Source organism: Macrotis lagotis, chromosome 8 (assembly GCF_037893015.1).
Source record: "Macrotis lagotis isolate mMagLag1 chromosome 8, bilby.v1.9.chrom.fasta, whole genome shotgun sequence".
NCBI lineage: Eukaryota > Metazoa > Chordata > Mammalia > Peramelemorphia > Peramelidae > Macrotis > Macrotis lagotis.
The window spans coordinates 137,705,874-137,728,782 of NC_133665.1; the positions used below are offsets into that span (position 1 = coordinate 137,705,874).

General features: G+C 40.2%; 1 protein-coding gene across 4 annotated transcripts in view; it reads left to right on the plus strand.

The window, feature by feature from the left end:
* The window catches only part of SLC6A6 (solute carrier family 6 member 6), a 134,608-nt gene that overhangs the window by 13,983 nt on the left and 97,716 nt on the right, over nucleotides 1-22,909 (plus strand). For 3 of the 4 annotated variants that reach the window (XM_074198471.1, XM_074198473.1, XM_074198470.1), the window contains exon 2: nucleotides 2,492-2,532. The gene's annotated coding sequence lies outside the window, so the exon portion shown is untranslated. Of the gene's footprint in view, nucleotides 1-2,491; nucleotides 2,533-11,281; nucleotides 18,752-22,909 lie in introns of those variants that run through there. The other variant, XM_074198474.1, reaches the window with a different exon arrangement.

A 22,909-nucleotide genomic window follows, 5' to 3' on the forward strand; every position in this document is an offset into this window, starting at 1 on the left:
TGACTGTGAAAATATATATGCATAGTAAATTGCTCATAGGTGAGACAGGATTCAAAGCCACTTTGAGATTCTGCATTTTGAACCAGCTGTACACTTTGGCTGGATTGTTGGCTTTTGCCAAGTAGCCAGTGTTGTCAGGCCAATGGCCTCCAGGGATACGACCAAGAATGGTACCTGAATGAACATTGTAGGCTGATCTCTGTTAGGGGTGATTGACTCCCTGAAAGACATGGCTCAGGTTGTATCAAGGGCTTATTGGTTGTCTAAAAATGCCTTTTTGAATTGTTTGTGGGGAAGTACATGACTCTTGGACCCAAAAGCTCATGTTTTGGTCTCTGTGGCTTGGAGAGGAGGAAGCAGACAGATGTCAATAAGGCCGGAAGCTAAATTAGGGAAGTTGGTGAGTTGGTTCCTTGCTCTCTTTCCCTTCCCCCCCTCCATTCCTCTTTATTCTTGAACCTCTTTTGCTCTTATTTTCTCAATTTGTCCTCCAATCTTTGTTTTCCTTGTTAATGTAGTGGATAATAAAGGCTTGTTGGTATAATGTCTTCCAAGATGGTGTGGTATTCTAGGCAAAGTCTTAGTCTGAGAGTTAGGATACCTAACTTTAAGTGCCAGCTCAGGAGTCAGGCCACTTCTTGGGCTGGGTCTCAGTTCTGAAATGTCAGAGTGTGCCAGGGATGGGGAAGGGGGGGTATAGTGAGGGGAAGAGGAGGAAACCTGGGGGAAAGACTAGAAACTGGATCATTACATCTATAGGAGTCCTTTCAGGTCTAATTATTCAATCCAATCATAATTTATTTAAATTTTCCTCTGAGGACAACATGGAAAGTTAGCTTTTGAGTTAGAAAAAACTTCAATCCTATTTTAGAGACTTATTAATTGTGAGACCCTGAGCATGTTTCTTATTATATAATTTTTTTGTTTTCTAATTACAAACAATGGTAGTTTCTTCTACCAATCATTTTTTTGGTGGAGTTTTGAGTTTTACAATTTTTCTCCCTCCCTCCCTTCCCTCCCCTCTCCCCCCAATAGAAGACAATTTGGTATAGGGTTTTACATCTAGGCAAGCTTCCTAACCTCTCAAAACCCTTGACAATGCTCAATATTTTGGGAAAGATGCTATTCATCTGTCTTAGGAATTAACTGATGAATTCACCATTTTAGTCAAAATGTTTTTTCTAGGAGAGTTTAACTACTGAGAAAGATTTTTAAGATTCATTAAAAATGGTTGGATGGGTAGTGATACTGGTAGATGCTGCTCCTGGGGGAAGCTAAGACTGGGAGTTCATTTAAATTCAGTAGTTTTGAACTTCTGTACTGGTGACAATATACCCAATGGTGCAGCTAGATGGTACAGTGGATAGAGCACTGGCCTTATAGTCAGGAGGACAGAAGTTTGAATTCCGCTTCAGATATTTATTAGCTGTGTCACTTTGGACAGGTCACTTAATCATAACTGCTTTGCATTCAGAGCCATCTCCAGTCATCTTGATTCCTATCTGACTACTGGATTCAGATGGCTCTGGAGGAGAAAGTGAAGCTGCTGACTTAGCACAGCATCCCATCACTCAAATTCAATTCATGTGTTTGTCATGACATCACCTCCTTGATGTCATAGTCTTCGAGAACGAAGGACAACCATTATTATATGCCCAACATAGGAGGTGAGTGGGTGGAGATAGGACAGGACAGAAGAGAAGGAAACTGGCTCAGAAACCCAAATCCAACAACAAAAGGAAATACCTCCTTGCCCCCATGAAAGTGTGCAAGTGTGGAATGATGGGCAGTATGGTGGATATTTTGGGATGAGAGATCCTTTGTCCTTCATTTTTGGAATCATACTTGTGGAAGTGACTGCTTAGACTGCCTGGGTAAGACCAGCTCTCAAGAAGAGCTGGTTGGGAATGATATGAAATTATGTATCCTAGTACATACCCCTTTCTTTTTCCTGGCTTTAGATTATAAGCTCCTTGAGGGCAAAGATTATCATTTGCCTTTCTTTGATTCTGAGAACTTCCGCACAGCATTTAGAACTTAGTAGGAAGTCTTTATTAAATACTCATTGATTGACTTAGGAATGATTCTTTGGGTGCCAGGTCCTGTCGTATCTCTGGGTGAGATGAAGTCCAAATGCTGTGAGTTCACAAATCTGAAAGCATTTAAAGACTCCTTTCCCCATCTAATTCTAAGTTGGGGCTGCCTTAGTGTTTCATTTTTGGTCCCAACAAGAATTTACTTTTGCTGTTATTAGCAGATTTTGGCACAATCTCTGGGGTATCCAATAAGACAAGAGAATGACTGCTATAAATTGCCCAGTTTCTATGGGGCACCAGTTCCCTGGATCCTGCAAATTTCTTAGTGTGAACACACTACAGAAAAGGGGGTGGGTCACATGGCTGGTGATTACATACATCACATGTGTAGAATTATCCTGATGGTATCTTTTTTTCTCTCCTATTTCTCCTTTCTGTTTCCTCTCTTGTAATAGGAAGAAAAAGAAAAACACCCATTCTGAAGAGACTTCTAAATGTAAGTACCAGTTTTCTTTGACTTTTATTTGACTTTTTGCAAGTTTGTGACAGGGCTGTTCCTTATTTGCTCAAGGCAAAACCATTATTTCCCACCCCTTCTCAGATGATGAAAAAACAAAACAAAACAAAGTCATGCTGAACAATGAAACAACCATTTGCTTGAGCTTTTGTTTATCCAGTGGGAGTAGTGGGTTCTGTAGGAAATCTGGATTATGTAGAAGTAACCATTGGAAGTAACCTAGACCATCTGACCCTGGTTTTCCTTCAAACTCTCTAGGCAACTATAACTAAAAAGAATTATGGGTTTTAGTATCTTACCATACATTTATCAAGTAACTTAAATACTCAATTTACTCCATCACCTTCCTCAATGATAACACTTTTCTCCTGTGAATTACCTTCAATACATGGTACATGGTTTGTTTATGTCCAGTTGGTACATGTTTAATAGCTGTAGAGCAGAAACTATCTTTGGCTTTTCTTTAGCACTTGCCTTAATATTTGGGAACATAGTAGATTCTTGTTTGTGTTTTTTGTTTTTGTTTTTGCAAGGCAATGGGATTAAGTGACTTGCCCAAGATCACACAGCTAGGCAATTCTTGAATGTCTGATGTTGGATTTGAACTCAGGTCCTCCTGACTCCAGGGCTGAGGCTCTATCCACTGTGATTACCTAGCTGCCCCAACATAGCAGATTCTTAATAAATGCTTGGGGGGCAGCTAGATGATGCAATGGATAAAGTCAAGGAGACGGGTTCAGATTTGTCCATTTACCAGTTGTGTGATCCTGGGCAAATTTCTTAACCTCATTTGCCTCAGTTTCTGCAACTGTAAAATGAGTTTGAGAAGGAAATCGTAAACCACTCCAGAATCTGCCAAGAAAACCACAAATGAGATCACAGAAAATTAGATGAGACCAAAATGATTCAATAAAAGCAATAAATGCTTATTGATTTGACTTAACTTTGATATTCCGTCTTACAAGGTCTCTTTGAGTTCTGAAATTCTGTGAAGATTTGGAAACCAATAGTAGATATTCCTTGAATTGGGAGACTGAGTCCACTCAGCATTGTGTGTTTTCAAGTTTAAGTGAGTAGAGTATTTTTCAGACCTGTGATGCAGTTCCATTTTTTTCTTTAAAGGACTGGTCTCCAGTTTAATCATAATTTGAACAGTTAGCTTCTGCTTTGGTTTCTTTCCACAGGGAATAAACACTTAGCAGGTTGAATCCAATGGAAATGCACTTTCCTGGGCAACAGGGAAGAAAATATGTGTGGTTTATAGCCCTGCACCTTCTTGATACAGCATCTAAGCCTGAATTATTTTGTTGATTTGGAAAAGACTACAAGTGCTCAAACCAATCTAGATTCCCCAAAGCCATACGTTCATATGTAGTGACTGCTTCCCCCACCACAAGAATTTATATCCTTGAATAATAGTTCTATGATTTTGGCATAGCAACTTCACTGGTTAATGTGTAGCAAGAAGAAAATAGCTCGGTGGTAACCAGCTCATTTAATATTGAAGACTGGAATGTTGTTGCTTTCTGGTTTTAGATAAAAGATGGTTGTGTTAACAGACCTCCTCAGCCTTTACTTCTTCAGTTGGTAGTTTTGTGGAAGTCAAACAAATTCTCCTGCTGGTTTTTTGAGGGAATTTCTTTTCTTTCCTAAGTTAGTTAAAGATTGTAGAGTATAGACATGAGAACTAGTTGGGACTTTAGAGATCACTGAGTCAGAAGGCCAATGACTTTAAAGGAAGGAGTCTGAAAGGACATTAGGTCCAACCGCCTCCATTTGTAGAAGAGGGGATCATGCCCACTTATGACTTGCTTGATGATACATGCGTATTAAATGACAAAAGCACGATTTGAACATGTCTTCTTAGTCTAGTATATTTTGTAAATTTTGAATCTGATCTCCGCTACTTACTAGCTGTGTGACCCTGGACAAGTCACTTAACCCTATTTGCCTCAGTTTCTTCATCTGCAAAAATGAGCCGGAGAAGAAAATGATAAGCCACTCCAGTATCTTTGTCAAGAAAATCCTAAAAAAGATCACAAAGAGTCAGATCCGGCTAAAATTCCTTAACAACAATATAAAGATAAACAGATTCTGAAAAATCACACTATCTCAGGGTTGGAAGGGACCTGAGGGACCCATTTACTTCAATATATACCCTTAAAATGTTTTCCGTCTATGACATACCCATACTTGTTACCATAGATTCTGGGCCACTGTTTCCAAAAGGGGAATTCTAAATATGCTTTGAGCAAAAGCAGGCAGTATGTAGATTCCTTCAAGGGGGGGGGTGGGGAAGGGAGGAAGTACCATTAATGTGACTGTTGCAAGATCTAGGGCGTTTATTTTTTTAATAGCCACATGACTTTCTAGTCCTATTTCCTGCCCAGAAAAACTTAACTACCTGCTACCTGAGACTATTAAGGTAAGTATCAACTCTACAGATATAACCAGCTCAAAGAGGTGAGGTGCTCAAGGGTGAATCCCTTGAATGAGGGAATCCATCTCAGTCTAATCCAGTTCAACAAGTATTTATTTATTTGTGTTTATTCTCTTTAAATTTATTTTATATGACCTGTTATATGACCCTCTTGACTGTAGCAAATGAAACAGAAGATGTGGAATTGGGTAGGGAAGATAATGCCTCTTTCTCCTGTGAAATCCCAGATTTTTTAAGGTAATTCATAGGAGAAGTGTAAATCAAGTCTTGTCTTAATTTTCTTGTCTTCTGGAAAGAAGGGACAGGGTCAAATTGGACTTTATCTATAGAGTAACAAGCTATTCCCAGCAGGTAGCTGTTAGGAGTGTGAACTATGGATATGTGTCTATATGATTGTGTGTGTGTATGTATAAAAGGGAGGATAAGCTGAAGGAAATGAGACTCAGAAATGCTGCAACCTCCTGCATATAAGCTTGCAGAAGAGAGAAGCTGCTTAGCCTTGTGAACTCCCAGAAAAGCATTGGTTCATTCTGCTGACTCTCCGAACAGAATCTCTTAGCAATCTGAGCTTCCAGACTCAGGAGTTCTACTCTTCAAACTGAACATGCTGAAGATTTCATAGCATCCTTCCCTGATGTTGCAGGAATGGCGTCAAAGTTGCAGAATTTGGGGGGCCATCACATCCTATGGTGATCATGTTCTTCCTTCCTGTCTGATATTCTTTTTGTCTTTTTTTTTAAAAAGGTTAGAGGAAAGGAGAAAAAGAGGAGAAGGAGAAGAGACTGAGAAATTAGAAAGAACCACAGAGTTATCTAGTTCTAATTCTTCCTCTTACAGAGGATGAAACTGAGGCCTGAGAAACTAAAGTGACAGGCCCAGAGTCAAGCATCTAGTAAGTGACAGAGGCAGGATTCAAATCCATGGCCTACTCTATTTCTATTGATCTTGACACCCCACTATAAAACTTTTCTAGTAAAACCTACTAAAAAGAGCATTTCTTTTCTTTTTTTTTTTTTGGCAAGGCAATGGGGATAAGTGACTTGCCCAAAGTCATGAAGCTAGATAATTAAGTGTCTGAGTCCAATTTGAACTCAGGTCCTCCTGATTCCAGGACCAGTGCTCTATCCATTGCACCTCTTAGCTGCCCCTAAAAGAACACTTCTTAGGTGATAATGATGTTTGTCCTTTGTCCTCAAAGATGACAGGAACATCAAGGGAAATGATGCCATGACATTCACATGAATTGGATTTGAGTGAGGGGGTGCTGTACTAAGTCACCAGTCCCACCTTCCTCATGGGAGCTGTCTGGGTCCAGTGGCCCTATATGAATCAGGATGACTGGAGATAGCCTTGGGTGGGAGGCAATCAGGGTTAAGTAAATTGCTGAAGGTCACATATTTAGTATGAGCCTGAGGGCAGATTTGAACTCAGATCCACCTGACTTCAGTGTCAGCACAGTCTACCCACCATGTCATCTAGCTGCCCATTCTTAGGTGATAATGCTGAGGTGTAGCCACTTGGGGGGGGGTCATCTTAGTGGTTCAATCTAACAAACATTTATTCAGCGCCTATTTTATGCTAGGTATGCAAGGATAAAAAATAACATTGTCTCTGCCCTCAAGGAATGTATAGCCTACTGCTTAGGTATTTAGGATGAGCACTAGAATATATAATGAAAAGTAGTATGTGATAAGACAAAACAAAACAAGAATCCAGGCAGGTTTTTAGAGAAACATGAGGAAGAAATTATTTTTAGTTGGCAGGATCAGGGAAGGCCTTATGGTAGAGGCCTGAGATAGGCCTTGAAGGAAGAGGATTTCAATAGAAGAGAAATAGTATCACTTTAAGAACACTGTTACTCCTACAGTGAATTATTTTCCATTTGTGCGAAACCCTTCCATGAAGGAACAACCTCTTCTTTTCCATTCTTAATAAGAAAGATCATAATTTGTGAATGGCTAAGGAATTTATTATTGGCTCTTGGAAGAGTTAACCTTGCTCCATTTTTCATGGTGCAAAATAGAGTTCATTAGCTTCTATTTGGATCTTGACTGATTTGGTTCCTTCCTTTACTAGGGTGAAGAACAATGTAAGATATTGAGGGGTATCATGGAAAAAACATTGGGTTTGGAATAAAATACAACAGCCTCTTATCTTGGCTTTGCTTTTAACTAGCTATGTGTCCTTGGGTAAATCACTTCTCTTTGGATTTCCTCCCATAAAATGAAGGAGTAGAACTAGATGATCTCGAAGGTCATTTCAAGCTTGAAATCTTATGATTTATAGTCTCGTTAGCTGACTGTATCATCCTGAGTTCAAAAATTATAGGAGCAGATCAGATTAGATAATCTCTTAAGACTTCATACTGTTATAAGGTTTTAAAATTGTAGACACGAGGTATTTTTTTTTAATTTAACAAGCTGAAATAAGGGTTGGAGGGGATACAGAAACTCTCATTTCTTGAAATAGGGACTTTGCTTTGGCTTACCCTTTTAGACTAATATTCAGTAGTTTCTGGCATCTATCATCTCTAAACCAAGTTATTCAGATCCTATCCTGATCAGGTGATAATTTAGTTTTTTTTAAAGTTTTTTTTTTGTAAGGCAAACGGGGTTAAGTGGCTTGCCCAAGTCCACACAGCTAGGTAATTATTAAGTGTCTGAGACCGGATTTGAACCCAGGTACTCCTGACTCCAGGGCCGGTGCTTTATCCACTACGCCACCTAGCCGCCCCCTAATTAAGTTTTGATAGCTGAAACAGGGACATTTATCTAAGTACCTTCGAGGTGTCAAACAATTCTTCAGATAAAGACTGGGAACAGAGAGGAACCCTCACCTAGCAGCAGCATATATGCAGGACTAGATTACCTCTTACTGTAGTGAGCTGTTAAACACTGAGGGTTTCAGGTGATGAAAGCTCATTTTCCATCTTGCTTATGATTCCCAAAGTAGCTTCCTTTCTAAGAGATGCTTTCATTATGAAGATTGCCTGGAACACCTTAGAATGAGATAAAACTTCTCTTGGGTTTTGGATAACTAGTGTTAGATCATTTCTGGGAATTTTTTTTTATTATTGTCTGTGTTCACAGTCAGAACTACTTGCCTGGTTTTTACTTCAAAGACTGAACTCTGAACAGTTTTCCCACTGTGCCTTCAGTCTTCTGTCTTCTCTTTTTTTTTCTCTCCCTCTTTGACTCTGTCTGACACACTCTCTCTCTCTCTCTGTCTCTCTCTCTGTCTCTCTCTCTCTCTCTCTGAATCTTTCCCCTCTCTCCCTTTCTCCTCTCTGTCTCTATCTGTCTTTCTAGATGTGATTCTCTCTCTCTCTCTGTCTCTCTCTCTGTCTCTCTCTCTCTCTCTCTGAATCTTTCCCCTCTCTCCCTTTCTCCTCTCTGTCTCTATCTGTCTTTCTAGATGTGATTCTCTCTCTCTCTCTGAATCTTTCTCCCTCTCCCTTTTGCCTTTCTCTATCTCTTTGTTTCTCTCTCTGACTCTCTTTCTCTCTCTGAATCTCTCTTTCCTCACTCTTCTTTTCTTGTCTCTCTCTGAATCATTTTCCCCATTCACCCTTTCTCTTCTCTCTGTCTCTGTCTCTCCATCTGTGTCTCTGTCTCTCCTCTGTCTGTCTCTGTCTGTATTCTGTATTACTCTTTCCCTCTGAATCTTTCCCCTCTCTCTATCTCTCTCCTTTCTACACTGCTGCTTCTTCTTGTTCTCCTGCCTTTTGATCAGTTTTTCCTCTCCCCTTCATCTGTGTAATCCTGTTCCCTTTGACTATTCCTCTACTGATTAATTTACATCCCTCAGTTTCTCCTCCCCCTTGTGCCCTCTTGGCTTTAAATTGCCTTCCTTATCTTTGCCACTTTCCTCCTTCCTGTTCCTACCCTCTTGTTTCCCTGAGAGAAACAGGTTCTGAACACCAGGGCTGATCTTGTCTCCTGATTTCTCTCCAGAATTCCTAGAATAAGTAAGGAAGGCTGGTGACTCTTTGTGGACATGTCAGACTGTGAGCTTCAGATGAATTGGCTGCTTCCTGGGTCTTCCTTGGATCCCCAGGGCACCAACCTGAGGACCCTGTAGTTATGCTGTTGATTATTTCTTGTTAGATCTCTTATTTATTAACATATGTTCTCCCCTTGTTGCCTATAGTCCCTCTTTTTTGCTATGGCAATAGGTAGCCTCACTGTGGACTTTCTGTGTGTGCCTATTGCCCTTGTTGCGCATTAGGTACAGTGACCAGGGGATAGGTAGGAGCTGTTGGTTGTCTTAGTTTTCCCAGTAATTGTTTTTTGTTTGTTTTTTTAGGTTTTTGCAAGGCAAACGGGGCTAAGTGGCTTGCCCAAGGCCACACAGCTAGGTAATTAAGTGTCTGAGACTGGATTTGAACCCAGGTACTCCTGACTCCAGGGCTGGTGCTTTATCCACTACCTAGCCGCCCCCCAGTAATTGTTGATTGTCTCTTATCCAAGTTCAAATCTTGACTCTGTTAAGAGCTATTTGATTTAAATGAATTTTCCCTAAAATTAGTGCCTTTATCTTCAAATATTCTGACTTTGTCATTTATTAATGTTAGACATGCAAACAATTTCTTGGAGCCTTGGAGCAAAATGGGGATAATAATACCCATTCATAGGGTATGTTTTGATGCTCATTTAATACAGTGTATCTGAAGTGCATTGTAAATCATTGAGGACTATAAATGAGTGAAAACCTTTCTAAGTCTGGCCATTGCTCTTAGGCTTAGACTTGAAACATAGTGGCCCCATGAGAGTAGACCTGGAAGGATCTGGGATCTGGAATGGTTCCCTGATGGGACTCCTTGGACTGAAATTTAATCTGATGTGCTTACCCTTCTTTTCTTTTCTCCTTCATTCTTCATTCTTTCATTCTTATCCTTGCATCCCCTGCCTTGTCTTCAAGGTTGCTATGGTAACTAAAAGAGGTGGGGCTCTGATGTCTTGCTGAGCCATGGACTTGGGGGTCCTCCCCCATGCCAAAGCTTCTCCTGCCTTCTCACCCACTGCTTTCCTGGCCTCCAATCTCTTTTTTGCCCATCTGCCAAAAACAGATCTATTTCTTAACTCTCTGGGAATAAAAAGCATCTTGTTGGGAATGCATTTTTTACTATTAAAAAAAAAGAATGCTCACTATTTGAAAGTCCTCTGGCAGAATCCAGATAGCTAATAATAATCAAATATCTTTCATCTATCTAACTGAATTGCAGTTTGCAAAATGCTGTCTTAATGATCCTATAGTAGGTAAGGGAAAGCATTATTTTTATGTTTATGATGGAAGAAACTGAGAGAAATGACTTGTCTAAGGTCACACTATGTTGGGGTCAGGCCTAGTGAAAAGACTGTCTGACAGAGTCAAGAAGATCTAGGTATTAATCCTGTCTTAAATATTTAATAGCAATATGACCCTAATGAAGTCAGTTAAGCATGGTGGGTCTCAGTTTCCTTTGATGTAAATTGAAGGAATTAAACACTCTCTCTCTCTCTCTCTCTCTCTCTCTCTCTCTCTCTCTCTCTCTCTCTCTCTCCCCCTCTCTTCCCCGTCTTTCTCCTTCTTCCTTCCTTCTTCCTTCCTCCCTCCCTCCATCCATCAACTGTGCTCCAATATAATTCAATATAATGCTGCCATCTTGTTATGACACTAATTTTCATACAGTGGACTTTAATGAATGTCCTACTGAGAAATATGATCTTGGCAGGAGTTTTATCTATGGGAGAGTCTGGTTCTAAATGTCAATGTGAAGGTGGCTTCCCCTAGCAGGTAATACTTGTCCCCCCTGCCCCCATACCAGGGACTCCCCATATGCTTTCTTCATGAAGTTAAGAATATTCATGAATGGGGGTGAAGAGCATTTATATAGCCTCAATACAAGTAACCACTATGCTAAGTACTTTACAATATCTTACCAATAATGATAATGATGATGATGATGATGATGATGATAATAATAATATAATAGCAACAATATTTTTGTAGCGATTTAAATTTTGCAAAAAACTTTACAAACAACTTTGGGAGGTAGGAGTTATTATTATTCCCACTTTTCAGATGAGGAAACCGGTTAAATGACTCGCCCAGGATCATAAAGCTTTAAGTATCTGAGGCCACATTTGAACTCAATCCTTGCTGACTCTAGGCTCAGAGTTCTATCCACTATACTACCTATATTTCAGATGTCACTCATATGTCTATATATATATATATATATAATATTTATATATTTGCACATATATATTTTACAAATAAAATATATGCATCTATATATTTACATATGTAAAGGTATTGCAGGAAAAAATCCTTTTTAAGATGTCTGTGCTGGAAACCGGTGTTTCTCGAACTCGGTAATTATGCTGCCTCTCATGTTTATTACTGTTGTTGCTTTATCCTTCATTCTCAAAGAAGACCATGACATCAGGGAGGAGATACCGCGACAAGCGCGTGAATCGGAACTGAGCGAGAGGTTGCGGTTCATGCTCATTAAAAGCAGTGAATAATATTAATACAATGGTTTCGTTCCATTTTAGGATAAGGGTACATTGTGGTTCAATGGAAAAAGAGCCCACACCTGGAATTCAGGGAAAGAGGCCTCAAGTCTGATCTATCATGAAAAATTTAGCTGAAAAAAAATTAGCTAAGTAGGCAGCTAGATGGGGCAGTGGATAATGCATTGGCCCTGGAGTCAGGAGGACCTGAGTTCAAATCCTGCCTCAGACACTTAATAATTATCTAGCTGTGTGGTCTTGGGCAAGTCTCTTAGCCCCATTACCTTGGGAAAAAAAAGAAAAAAGAAAGAAAAATTTAGCAGAGGCTTTGGGTCGATCACATCTATTTTGGTGTCTTTTGTTTTCTCCTTTGCAAAATGTGGGGTTGGTCTAGAATAGGGGTTCTTAATGGGGGAAGTCTATGACTTTTTTTAATGTTTTGATAATTGTATTTGAGTTAATTTGTTTTCTTTTGTAATCTAATATAGTTTGTGCATTTAAATATGTTCTTCTGAGAAAGGGCTCCAGAAGTTTCAGCCACCTGCTGAAAGGATCTGTGCCACAACAAAAGTTAGGAACCCTTGGAAAGAACCCTTTCAGCTCTGATATCTGAGGCTTCTCTGAAGTGATCCTATTGGGGTAGAAAGCTATGATGGGGAAGGGTTTGAACTCATTCTGAAGACTGACTCTTCCTGACCACAACTGGCTATTGGTCTCAATCAATAGACTATTTACTGAGGGTCCACTGTATGCATGACCTTATAGCGACCTGTGATTTAGTGCATCTTGGAATTTGTTTGAGACCTGACAAACTGAGGAAAGAATTTCAGTTCTAATTGACATCCATTGATTACATGTCCAATATGGGCAAGGTGCTGTCCTCAGTGCTGGTGAGGGAGTTGGTAAAAGATTCAAGAATACTGGAGAAATCTTAAGGTAGTATGTGGTGAACTATCCACACTGAAGGATACAGACAAGAAAAGACATGAGATTTTATAAGAAGGAGAGAATGGTCTGTGAAAGAGAAGATCTTTGCTTAAGACAACATAGAGACCCTTCCTTCCCTATCCTATACTCTTCCTCAAGCACAATCTGGCTGAAACATTTGCACTTCTTATCTGAAAAACTGCTAGGTCAGTATTCACTTACCACTTAGGTTCCTCTTTCCACCACATCCCATTCTTCCCCATTTTGGAGAAGGAAAATTCATCTATGAACATATCCCCTTTCTGTTCTGCTCATATATTTTATTGCAGTGTCCTAATAAGAGGACTTGAAATCCTTAGAGACTTAATTTTTATCACCACCCTTGAAAGCTGGGCCCACAAATAAGTAGGTATGCACTGGTTACATTGGAGGGATTTAGGAGAATACAAGGGCAAAGAGGTAAAGTAGAAGGCACTTCCATGGGCCTCAGGCCCTTGAAGGGGGGAATGAGTAGTCACCATCATGACTTGTTGATCATGGAGTTCTTGGAGTCAGTGGGCCTCTCAAACTATAAATACAATTATCTGTATCTGGGTCATAAAAATAGAGAGTGGACATTAAAATTTCAGAGGAAAGTCTAACCTTGAATCCAGCTGGGTGCTGGTAAAGGGGGCACTCCAACCTTTGCTTCATCTGGATTGGGGGAGAGCAAAGTGTTTCCAGAGTGCCACGGGGGACCTGATATTAGGAAGAAATGACTAATTCATTCAGCAGTCCAGAAATAGCAGGGGAAGTGGGATGCCCTAGGAAGAAGTAGATCGTGTCTGTCCTCATGTTAATGCCTTGAGGCAAAAACATATTTGTCCTGGACTAGTGCAGTCCTGTTCCCCATTAAGGATTCCCCTAAAGAGGGAATAATTTCTCATATCTAGGAGGTTCCTTAAGAACAATGCCACTAAAGTACTATTTCTTCATAATGGTTTCCTTTGGACTGAGGAGGTAAATGTAGGGAGTTTACCTAGGAGTGAATCCAGTCTGCTGAGAGTTTTTCTTTTCATCAGATAAAAATTGAGTCCTATTCAAAATAAGATATAAATGGAAGCTTTTTATATTTAAAGTCTCCTATCCCTATCATTATCAAAGAGTATATGCATACTAAAATTCTTTCCAGGAATTCTTAATGAGATCTGAGCACCCAACCCTTGTGCCTAGAGTATGAATACTAGAAAGCAACTTAAAAAAACACATCATCTGGTCCTGATGAGGAAACCAAGGTCATTGAGAATGTGGGTAACTAGCCCAAAGTCACACACATCTAGCTGGATTCAAAGCTAGAAGGATCCAGTTCTCCCAGTTCCTAGCCCAGTATTCTTCCCATCACTTTCTGCTGCCTCATGATGGGTGACATTTTGAATTACATCAATACTGGTTCTCAAGATCAGTAATAGACCAATAGACCAATAAACAACTTCACCCTAACTTTTCTGAGAAGATAGGAGGGCAAATTTTGAGGGGTCCTAGAAAGGACCCTGGATTTCAAGTAAGAAGAGCTGTCTTGGAGTCTTTTGCTACCTAAGTGACTTTGGACAAGTCTCTTTCTTTGGTTGTCTTTTCCCATCTGTGAAATGAGGAAGTTGGAAGACCTTTTGACATTCTTTCCAGTTGTAATCCTCAATCCTAGAGTAAGAGATGCTTTCCAAGAATGAATTGCTAAGGCAGCTAGGTGGTGCAATGAATAGAACACTGACCCTGGAGTCAGGAGGATCTAAGTTCAAATCCAGGCTCAGATACTTGATACTTACTAAGGAAGGACCTTGGGCAAGTCACTAAACCCTATTGCCCCACAAAAATCGGAGAGAGAGAGGGAGAAATGAGAATTATAAAGGCAGAATTTATGGCCTACACAGCAAAAAATATTGAGCAGACTAGAAAAACTGGAATCTTCACTGGCAAGCCTCAACAAAGAGAAAACAATATATTGGCCATGCAAATGCACAGAAGAGAAGGACAACCAGAAGAGAACAAAAAAAAAGCGTGAATTGTTCTTGGTTGGTACACACTGGTGTTGGTATGCAGCGATGGTTTTTAACACTTGTTTATAGTCAAATGGAAGAAGAACTCCTTGGAAAGTCTATATTTTTTGTTTACAAATCATTGTTAAATTCAGGGAAGGGTCTATATTTTTGTTTACAAATCAATGTTCAATGTAGATCAAAGCCTCTTTACCACATTACCTTTCTCTGAATTTTCTGTTGCTTCCTGAAGCTGTCAAGTGTTTCTAGCCTACTTCTTTCCAATGCAACAAAAGCCCCAGACTGGCTACTGTTCTGTAAAAAATGAATTAGTCATCTAAGCAAGCAGTTGGTCTGACTAGGGCACGGTTGATCTCTAGCACTTTTGGAGTGTGGAATTGGATGCGAACTTTCATTCTTACAGTTCTGCAAATGTGAAGGATTCTTTTTAGTTGTTTTTTTTAACCAATTGGAAAGTTTAAAAGTTTTCCAATTTTTCAAATTATGACAGTTTGGAGATCCCTCACTAAGATGCTTCATCACAAAGGGGATTTTGTAAAAATACCCCTGAAGATCTTAGAGTTGAAAATTAAACAACCTCTTTCCTGCCCACAACATTATGCTATATTTATGTTCTTGCTGCCCTATAAAGGAAGGATGTGTTCTGTGAGGCAGCTAAATGGCATTGTGGGCTTGATTTCTATCAGCCTTAGCTTCCACATCTATGAAATGGGTATGGTAATAGAATTTAAAGGATTATCAACAGGAATATATTAAAGGGGAATACAAAGAAAGGCAAAAAAATTCTGTTCATATTTCTCATAGATCAAATGAGATGATTTGTATAAATCACTTTGTGCATTTTAAAGTGCTCTATAAATTATTTTATAGGTAATCAATGATCTGCCTCAGGAAAACCTAAGTCCTAAACCTCTTTCCTTGTGTTTGGGAAAGGAAGAGCATTCAGGGAGCTTGGAGAAAGTGTTCTCCAGACTGGTTTCTGCTCAGATGCACTCAGCAATGACTCAAAATATAGTAGTTGGAGAATTCTAGATGGAGATTGTGAAGGTGGTACAGTACTTTTTCAAACAAAGAAGACTTGTGTTCAAATCCAACCTTGCTGACTTTGTGATCTAGGGCCAATCACTTAACCTCCTTAATCTTCATTGTCCATATCTGCAAAATGGGCTAGATGGTCTCTTAAGTGTCCCTCCTCCTCCCCAGCTCTAAATCTACGAAACTCTGAAGAGACTTGTCCCAATGTGACTTCACCCGCTTTGTACAGACTTACCTGGGGAATAAATGAAGTGTTGAGGATGGAGGAAAGGGAACAACACACCTAGTTTTCAAGGTCTTGACTGTAAAGAATTTTGTGACCTTCAAAAGTGCCCAAAACTTTGCATTTGATTAATTTTTGTTCTGAATGTATGTCCCCCTTGGGTCCCAGATCAATTTCATTTCTATGTCTATGTTTCCAGCACTTTACAAATTGAAGGTATTTAACTAAGTATTCATTGCATTTGTTTAATTAAACAAATACCAGCTAGTCTCATTGTTGTTATTATTTGACAGGAAATAAAATTCATTAAAGAAACCTGGGGTTTGGACCATCTGGGTAGCTAATAGGAAATGTCTGGCCAAGACATTGTCACATGTGACCATGAATGTCTTCCTTATTTCCCCCTCCCCAGAATGATTTAAAAAATCGCAGATTTGTTAGCCATTTGTTAGTAATGGCCTAAATCTTGTTTGTCTCCATTGTCCCTGAGAAGTGAATTTTGAGATTGTCAGGAGAGATCTCCTTATGATAGCATGTGATGCTGACAAATAATCTGATTATTTTCGAGGCTTTAGAGAGACTTGTGGCATTATTGAAAGGTCACAAGAAGAGGGAGGAAAGTGACTCCAGGACTAAATCTCACCATGAGCAGTGAGGCAAAGGGAGAGGGAAAGGAACCATTGATGCTTACCTTTTTATTCACAGACAGGCAGTTTTGGAGGCTCAAGCAGGAGGGGGGCAGGTATTCTAGGGTAACATCCTTTTTAAAAAATGATGCAACTGAGACTAAGTCTTTGAAGTAATCTGTGCTTTGCTTGTAGAGTTTTTTTGTTTGTTTTTGAGGCAGTCAGGGTTCAAGTGACTTGCCTAGGGTTATACAGCTAGTAACTGTTAGAGGCTGGATTTGAACTCAGGTCCTCCAGATTACAGACCTGAAATCCATTCCATGACCTAACTGCCCTGGAAATTTCTTTTTTTAAAGATGACAAAAAATGATACAGGGACCATCTATCAGAGTCATTTTAACCACCATGATGTGATAGTGGAATGAGTACACTGGATGTGAGACAAAAAGACCCAAATTCAAATCCCACCTTAGACATTATCTGACCTTAGATAAGTCATTTAACCTCTGTTTCAGTTTCCTCTTCTGTAAAATGGGAATAATCATAATACTTACCTCTCAATGTTGTTTTGAGGATCAAATGATATCTCTGACAAGTGTTTATAGTGCCTTGGATATTGGATGGTTTATATGAATATCAGTTAATGTTGTTATTGATATTATTATAAATCCAGTAATCTTATAATAGCATTCAAATGGGAAGTTGCATCTTGTCCATTATTTGGGGAGGCACGGACAAGGCTCTTTCATTAATCCATGTGGTAGCATTCAGAAAGGTCCCAGGAGGGGAATCAACCTGAGATCTCAATTCAGATCATTCCAGAAGTCTGTTCAGGGACCTTGGAAAAGTGGCTTTCTATCTCTCAGCCTCAGTTTCCCAGACCATGAGGGGATTGACTGATTCACCAAGATCTTTTCTGGTTCTCATGAGAATCCAAGTATATATTATTGCAATTGGAATTAGGCTAAAAAGATGTTGCTTAGGAGAAGTTATGCTCTGACAGATAGAAGAGGCGATTTTTCATGAATATCTCAAAATCTTCCTCTCAGCTGAACTGATTTCTGCTTAGAGTACAAGGTCAAATGTTTATATGTAGATGGAACTTTGAAAGTGATGGAAATCTCTGTCTGTCTAGGGTCTGATCTCACTTTTCTTCTCCAACTTTCTCTCTGCTCTAATCTCCCCTCCAGTAATCAAGGTCCTTACTTTCCCCCTCATTCCTCCCAGGGTATCTTCACTCTTTATGTCTCCCTACCCAGGACGAAGTCTCAAGACTCAATTCAAATCTCTTCTCTACCATGGAGTCTTTCATCTTGAGATGGGTCAGACAACTGAGCCCCAAGGACCTCAGTTCAAATCTGAGCCTTGTTCTGAGGTGGGGGAGACAAGTAATTTTTTTGTTTGTAAAATGAGGAGTCTACACAAGGTTGCTAGACCATTCTAGCCTTCATTACTTTCCCTCACTGTTTCCCAAGGGCCTTCACTTGTACTGTATCATTTAATTTCTTGCTTGGATCATAGGTTTTGCCCTGGAAAGGACCACAGAGATTGCTTAAGGGAAGCCCTTTATTTTATATATGAAAAAAATACAACTTCAAGAGATTCAATTATTACTCTCCACACTTCTCAACAGTGTGGAATTTGTCTTCCAATCTAGAAGTTTAAGTTTGCAGATGGCAGGGATCATGGACCTTCTTCTTCTATGTCATCTATGGGCCTCAGCCCTAGAAGGCTGATTTATAATACATGCATATGTGTATGTATTATATATGCTGATTCTGTAAGTAATTTCTCTCTGGAAATGCAACCTTTTATTACCTTATGAAAATGAGGTCTATCTCAGTCTTGGCCTTGTCCAAATCACTTAGGACCAATTCCCAGTAAGTGAGGGTTCTCCAGGACACCCAAGATCCAGCTCCTTTTATATACAGAAGAGTCACACACACCTCATAAAATTCTATTAATAAGGTGCATTATGATTCCATGGTTTGAACTGTTTTAAGGGTTAGAACTGAGTCTCACAGACTCCTTATCTCTTATGTCTTGGGGTGAAATTCTTGATGCCTGTTCCTGAATTTCTCCACATTTTAACCATGGATAACCTTGAAGCAACCTGGAGATTGGTGTCCTTAATGAATAACACTCTTGCCTGCCTATAGAACTGACCTTTGACCCCAGTGAAGTAATAAGCCTCAGGGTTGTCTTGGAAACCATAACTTGTGCTCTTGAAGTGATTCTGTGGGGAGACAATTTTTTTCTTCTCCTTGAGTTCACTTTCCCTGGATTTAATAAAATCAGACTTCCAGCTCCACCAATGGCTTCTTTGAGAATTAATTCTCCCTTCAGTTGGTTAACGTTTAGGAGATATTCTGAGACCTTCCTCCAAGAAAATTAAATCACTCTCCACTCCATCCTTGGTAAGTCCACACCATGTATGTTCTGATTTTGCCTCTAAAGTCAATCCTTGTCCTAGACAGAGCCCCAAGAGGGCTCTGAGTTGAGAGAAGGTGAGTGGTTGGGAAGTGCAGTGAAGAAGGGGCTGGTATCAAGCTATGTTGAGTTTTTGAATAAGAAATGCCTTGGGTGTTTTTTTTTTTTTGCAAGGCAAATGGGGTTAAGTGGCTTGCCCAAGGCCACACAGCTAGGTAATTATTAAGTGTCTGAGACCAGATTTGAACCCAAGGACTCCTGACTCCAGGGCCGGTGCTTTATCCACTGCACCACCTAGCCACCCCCAAAGAAATGCCTTGGAATCTGCTGCTTTGTGCTTCACTACCTCCAGAAGAGCATTCCAAAGGAAGGAAGGTTGGGTGAGTGAGCACCAACGTGTTATCAATTCAAGATTGTTGTCGAGGGAACGGAAGGAAGAATGGAGGAGAAGAAAAGGCAGAAGCCCATTAGAGGTGGGCAGTTCTAGGCTTTCGAAGTTCAAGAGAGAGGGCCTGAGTCTTTCAGTTTGTATAAATTTTTTTCTATGAGGAGTCAGTTGGAAAAAAAAAAACCTTTGAATTTAAGTATTGAGAAAAAAACATACATGCTATCACCAGCAAATTGATAAGTAGGTTTAGACTTGATTTTAAGGATCCTGGGTTCAAATTCTCTTTCTCTTTTTAATTGTAGAGATGTGGAGTAAATAGCTTCTCTGATTTGGTCCATAAGTTCTTAAGTTAGTATCAGTTCTATTATTATTATTATTATTGGTAAGGAACTGGGGTTAAGTGACTTGTCCAAGGTCACAGAGATAGGTAATTATTAAGTGTCTGGGGCTGGATTTGAACTCAGGTCCTCCTGACTCCAGGGCTGGTGCTCTCTCCACTATCCCCACTGCTATGAAATAAATTTCATAAAGAAACCTGATACTGGGAGTTGGTCATCTAAGATTCTCCCTTTTCTTTCTTCTTGAAGTCAATATTGTTTGTGAGACCCAGCCCAGAGTCAGAGATTCTGGTTGGAATAGAAGGGATAAGAAGGAGCAGGATCAGATTCAAAAGTGAGGGTCTCTCATTTATAATTCTAGTGCTTTTAAGTCCTTCATTATCTTAGCATTTGAATGCTAAATGTTTAATAGTGACAGTGCTGAACTTGGGAGGCAGAGGCACCTAGCTTGAATTTGGTGTGACCTTGGCCTCAGTTTCCTTATCTATAAAATGAGGGGGGATGGATTTGACCTTAAACTCTTTTCTAGATTTTGAATGATTATCTCATTATTGATTGTTGGGGTTTTTGCTACCAAATTATGCTGTTTTTCTGAGAGCTAGCTGTGGGACCTTGGAGTGAACACTTGGAAGAGGGTTCTGTCAAATCAGGTTCTAAGAAGCATGGGGATTCTTTTTTGGAGCATGAGACTTAACCATTTCCCTGCAGTGGTGGAGGATTGGGGATTGGCAAGAAGAAGACTCCTTTTTCTAGTCTAAACCCACCATATTTTTTCTCTGTGTCCTGGTATATCCTGTACCAAGTCAAAGATTGAAAAGAATGTTGTCAAGAGGTCGGCATGGTTTAGTGGAGAGTGTTCCATCTCTGCCCAGAGGACCTGGGTTCAGATCCCAACTCTGTTATTTATTACCTGTGTTGACAAACATCTATCTACTTATTTGGGTTTCAGTTTCCTCCTATGTAAAATGGAGGAATCAGACTAAGTGATTCCCTGAGTTCTCTTGTAGTTTTGAAATGAGAATAAGTGAATTTGACTTCTACCAGGCAAATTATTTGATCAGTTTTCTCATCTGTAAAATGGAAATAAGAATAGTCCTTCTGCCTCACAGGGCTGTTTGGAGGATCAAATCTTAAAATGTTTGTGAAGTAATGGGAGAGTTTAATAGTTTATATGTAAATTTGCTACTAATTTATTATTAGTATTTCATTCTTATCATCTTTGATGATGATTGTCTTGTTACTGGTGATCAAGAATTCACATTGATGTAGGGGTTTGCAAGGGTCATTCCATAAAACAATTGTGAGTCTGGACAAGTGTTGTTATAGTCTGTTTTCCAGATATGGCATGTCATTTCTAGCCTCAATGGAATGCTTTAGATAATTGCTAAAGTCCTTTCTTTCGTGTAGTTAGTGACTAGAGAGCTGCCCTTGGTCAGGAAGCCTCTAATAAGCTTTCTTATACCCTAAAAAATTGCTAAGCAATTGTTGATCTGCCCTGGTAGACGGAGCTTACATACTGGGAGTCGCCTCCATCACTGCAAGGATAGAACTGATTATCCTCCCGGCCCCACACACACACCCAGTGATCTTTCTACATATAGTTATAACTACCATTTTTATAGTATTTCCTGTATACTAGCACTGCTCTAAGAACTTTACATATATAATTTCATTTGATCCTCACAACAGCCCTGGCAGTAAATGTTGTTATTATCATGATTTTATGGAATCAGGAAACTGAGGCAAACAGGCTACGTGACTTACTTAGCGTCACAGAACTGGGAAGTTTCTGAAGTCAAATTCAAATTCAGGTCTTCTGACTCCAGACCCAGCATTTATCCTCTTGTACCATCTAACTCCTGGTTGCAGTTTGTTCATATTTCTCAAGGCAGCTAAGTGATGCACAACAGAAAGCACTGAGACTGGAGGAAAGAAGACCTGGGTTCAAATTTGCCTTCTGACACTTTCCAACTGTGTGACCTTGGACAAGTCATTGAATCTCTGTTCACCTCAGTTTTTCAACTGTAAAATGGAGAAATAATGGCTCCTCCTTTCCAGGGTGATTGTGGAAATTAACAAAAGAATACATGTATGAATGTATGTAAGAGCATATGTAAGAATATATGTAAAGTGCTCAACTTTAGATGATACTATAGAAATACTTATTTCCTTTTCTCCCCCCACCCCCACCCCAATCTCCTTTGGAGTTAGGTTGGGAACACTTTTAGATCTCTGGAGTAGGGGCTTTAGAAGTTTCTTTGGTTCTTCTGCTGAATAGATCTCATAGGGTTCCCATTTGGAATTTACCTGCATGTAACTTAAGTGGTGGCCACATTGGGGAAAATCACAGAGACATGATTGTCTTCTGTGGGGTCAAAGACCTGTGGGGTTTCTGAAAGAGGTGTTTATTCCCAATGAGGTGTTCTTGCTCACACACTAAACACACACACACACACACACACACACACACACACACACACACACAGACCCCCCTGGCAAAACCCTTGTATGATTAAGTCACTGAGGCACCAGGCAAGAAAGACTTGAGGAAAATTCCATTCAGAAGAGGCTCTCTCCAATGTTTGGTCACACATGTCAGTGTTTGGAGTGAAAAAAAGTTGGGTCAATGTTGGCAACTGTGGTGCCAGTCTGCCCCAATTTGTTCATCAGTGCAGTGTTTAAACCCAAACCAAGTTTTCTTCTTCAGAGTTTGGACCTTGACAGAGCTTTACAGCTTGCCTCTCCCCTCTCTGGCTTAGCCAGTCAATGCCTGCTTGCCAAGGGGTTACTCAATCCCCATGTCGGTGACACTGCAGGCTTCTGGCCAGGGCCTCACTCTTGGCCTTCTCCTCCCCTCTCTGTTTCTCCCCCTCTCCCCTCCTCCCCCAGATCCCCCTTTCCCGAGTCAAGCTGTTTGAGAAGTCACACCTCCCCACAGGAGTCCATATAAGGAAGGTGCCAGGAGACTGGCTTCTCAAGGTCCACAGGAACCAGGAGCCAATGTCCTCAGAGGCATGTCTGTCTCAGTTAGCCAATACCTTCAGCTTCAGCCACAGAGTCCTAAAATGTGAGAGCTAGAATAGATTAGAGTGGGAGGGGACCCTAGAACAGAATAGAGTGGGAGAGGATCCTAGAACAGAATAGAGTAGGAGGGGTCCCTAGAACAGAATAGAGTGGGAGGGGACCCTAGAACAGAATAGAGTGGGAGGGGACCCTAGAAAAGAATAGAGTGGGAGGGGACCCTAGAACAGAATAGAGTGGGAGGGGACCCTAGAAAAGAATAGAGTGGGAGGGGACCCTAGAACAGAATAGAGTGGGAGGGGACCCTAGAACAGAATAGAGCAGGAGGGGTCTCTGGAACAGAGTAGAGTGGGAGAGGATCCTAGAACAGAATAGAGTAGGAGGGGTTCCTAGAACAG